Source organism: Gavialis gangeticus, unplaced genomic scaffold (genome assembly GCF_001723915.1).
Source record: "Gavialis gangeticus isolate Ggan-Ray unplaced genomic scaffold, GavGan_comp1, whole genome shotgun sequence".
NCBI lineage: Eukaryota > Metazoa > Chordata > Crocodylia > Gavialidae > Gavialis > Gavialis gangeticus.
The window spans coordinates 91,227,310-91,230,472 of record NW_017728992.1 but is presented as its reverse complement, the minus strand read 5'-3'; the positions used below and the strand labels follow the sequence as shown (position 1 = coordinate 91,230,472).

At 48.2% G+C, this 3,163-nt stretch overlaps 1 protein-coding gene across 12 annotated transcripts in view; it reads left to right on the top strand.

The window, feature by feature from the left end:
- Positions 1–3,163, top strand: part of MTCL1 (microtubule crosslinking factor 1) — a 196,618-nt gene that overhangs the window by 159,088 nt on the left and 34,367 nt on the right. The window lies entirely within an intron of this gene.

Below are 3,163 nucleotides of genomic sequence, written 5' to 3'. Positions count from 1 at the left end.
CCCCCCCCCCCCCAGTTGGTGCTTTTCCCCTCCACATTGGGTGGACCTCTCTGAGGGAGTGCATTCCCGTGTCACCTCCCTCCCTCTGGTAGGCAGATGGCTGAGGAGGGTGCAAGGCTGAGCCAATCCCAGCCTGGCTCTGAACTGATGGAGGGGTGGCAAGAAGAGCTCTGGTGGGGGGCTTTTTACCCTCCCCCCTGCAGCAGACCCTGGCTGGGAGAGCTTTTTCTCCATGCCAGGCGGTAGCAGGGAAGGATGCATTCCATCTCTCTAGGAGGCAGAGGCTGGGGAGAGGGTGGGGCTGAGCCAATCTCACCCTGGCTTGGTGAGCTGCAAGGAGGGGAGCAAAAAGCCTCTACCACAGGGGCTTTTCCTCCCCTTGACATACAGCTGGGGGCTAGGAGGGCCTGGGGGCTGGTCCTTTGCCCCCTGTCCTAACAGGCACAGGCAGGAAACAGGCTTAGGAGCAGAGGCTTTATTGCCTCTGCTCTGTGACAGCTGGGGACAGAGCCAGCCCTGGTCGCTGGAGCAGACAGCATTGCCTAGGGCTGCAAAGCATCTTAGGATGCTGTGGGACTGTAAATTAACTTGAGTCAGGAGGGGACTTGGGACAGAGGTTCCTAAAACTGGTTTAGCCTAAATCAGTTAAGTCTGATACTACATCCATCCAGGTTTTTCTTAAGCTGTTTTCAGCCATTTTGAAAGTGGTTTATGTGGACTGAACTTCTGTTCTGTTAGTGTTAAACCAGTTTCCAGTCGTTTAAACTTGTTTACGTACAATTTCTGTCCCTAGTCTAGTAGACAGTTTTAAAACTATGTGCTACTTAGTTATCTTGTGAAAGTCATTATTACCACAGGAGTCTGTAGAGCAGGGATGGAAAATGTCGGATCTGGCCGGTGGCTTGGACTCCATTTCCCAGCAGCTTCTGCCCATACGGTTTGAGCCAGTTTCCACAGAGACCCTAGCAGCACTTGCACTGTGATAGCACGGGCTAAGGTTTTCATGGAGATGGGCCCCAGCAGTGCTGGCAGGGTGGGAAGCTGATCTGGGGCTGGGCTGGGATATTGCAGCAGTAATAGTGTAGTCCAGAGCAGAACCATGATCTGTAGCCTGAATGCTTCAGGCAGGGGCATGCAGGCAGCAGATCACAGCTCTGCCCCATCTCCTTGCGGTGGTGACAGCATGGTCTGGAGCTGGGGCTGAGCCACAATCTGCTGCCTGCACACCCCTTCCTGGAGCATGTAGGCTACAGATCACAGCTGTGCCTTGGCTCTGGACCATACTGTTACCGCTGCAAGATCCCAGCCTGGCCCTGAAGCAACTTCGTCCTGCCAGCACTGCTGGGGCCAGTCTCCACAGAAACCCCAGCCCTGTGCTATCACAGCATGATTGCTGCTGGGGTCTCCATGGAGACCAGCACCAGCCACGTGGGCAGGGGCTGCTGGGAAATTGAGTCCACTGCGGGCTGGACTTTGCCCACCCCTGCTGTAGAAACAGTAAGATAGCCAGGTTCAAAAAGGGACTAGACAGATTCATGGATGATAGATCTATTAATAACTATTAAACAGAAGAGTCAGAGATGTATCTTTTGGCATCTTGTTTAGATGGTAGATGTCGGGGAGGGTGATTCAGGCTTAACTCTAGGAAAAACTTGTTTATAGTTAGGCTGTCCAGACTGTGGAATAAACTCCCTCCAGAGGTGGTATAATCACCTACCCTAAAAATCTTCAAGAGGAGACTGGACAGTCACCTCACTGGGGTCACCTGACCCTAGTTGTCTTTCCTGTCTAGTGCAGAGGGGCTGGACCCTATGATCTGTCCCAGAGCTGAGGCAATAAAGCCTCTGCTCCTAAGCCTGTTTCCTGCGAAGTCCCTTCCAGCCCCTTACAATCTATGAATCTATGAACAGGGATTGCTCACTCTACATATACCCAATTCAGTGCTCTTCCTCTAAAGCATCTGCTCCTGCCACTGCTGGAGATAAGCTTGCTACCAGTGAGTATGGCACTGAGGCTGAAACGGGGCTGCCAGTAAGTTTGTGCTCACTGACAGCCCAGTCCCAGGGTGAGGGGACAGGTGCAGAGCAGGCAGGCTGCACTTCCCCCAGATTGCGCTTAGTGACTATCCACTCCATAATCCCTGCTTCCCTTATCCAAGGGTAAAGAGCACAGAGGAATGTGGGATGCTGGGGAACTGAGAGTCTCTGTGTAACACTATGTTGCACTGGATCCATATTACATGGGGTGCTACAAAATGTAACACTACAGAGAAGTCCCCCTTTCAGTGCCCCTTTCAGTCCCCCTCATTTCTATTGTTCTTCCATCATTTTTACAGTGCTGCAGGGGCAGGCATGCGTCTATCCCCTTGACTTTTGTAGTGCTACTATGGTGTTTGTAGCACTACAATAGTAATGTCTGTCCACGACCTCTGTGTCCTAAATGATGGAGCTTATTGACTCCCTGGACCTTGCAAAAAATGTTCTCAAACCCTTACAGTCAGTTTTAGCAGAAAATATAAGTTTCTAGTGACATTCCATTTTTACTAGAAAAATACCGTTAGTCATGTTATAGTTGCAACTTGAATGAAAATTATTTGCCTAATTTATTTTTAATATTGTCATTAGTTAATCTTGACTTCCAGTTCCACCCACTATCTGGTTTTAAGAAGTAGTCCCTTTAATGCTTCTCATGCCAACATGTACCTTCTTTAAACACATGTGTGCTCAATTCCACACACAAGTTTGTGACAGTGCTGTGGTATGTATTCTGGTCATTTACTATGCAGTGGCTACAGGTTTTTAAATTTTGCTGTTTGTAAAAGAGCATTGTCAGCATCAAGAAACAAGAGTTTGGAATGAGTCTTACTAGAAAGATACAGCTCTGATATTTTAGAGTCCAAAAGAATCATGTTTGTTTTGGGACTCCAGAATGTTTCCTGAGCTTATAATTGCATTGTTGTAGGATATCTTAGTGAGAGAAATTTAAATTGAGAAAAAACTTTGACTTTCTTCCTTTAAAAATCAGATTTATGAGAGCATTATTATTAAAAGTAATTCAAAAAATGAAGAGCAGTGTTTTGAAATCCTCTAAACAGCTCCCCATTCGGACATGAACACATACTACAGGCATACCTCGGAGATATTGAGGGTTCGGTTCCAGACCA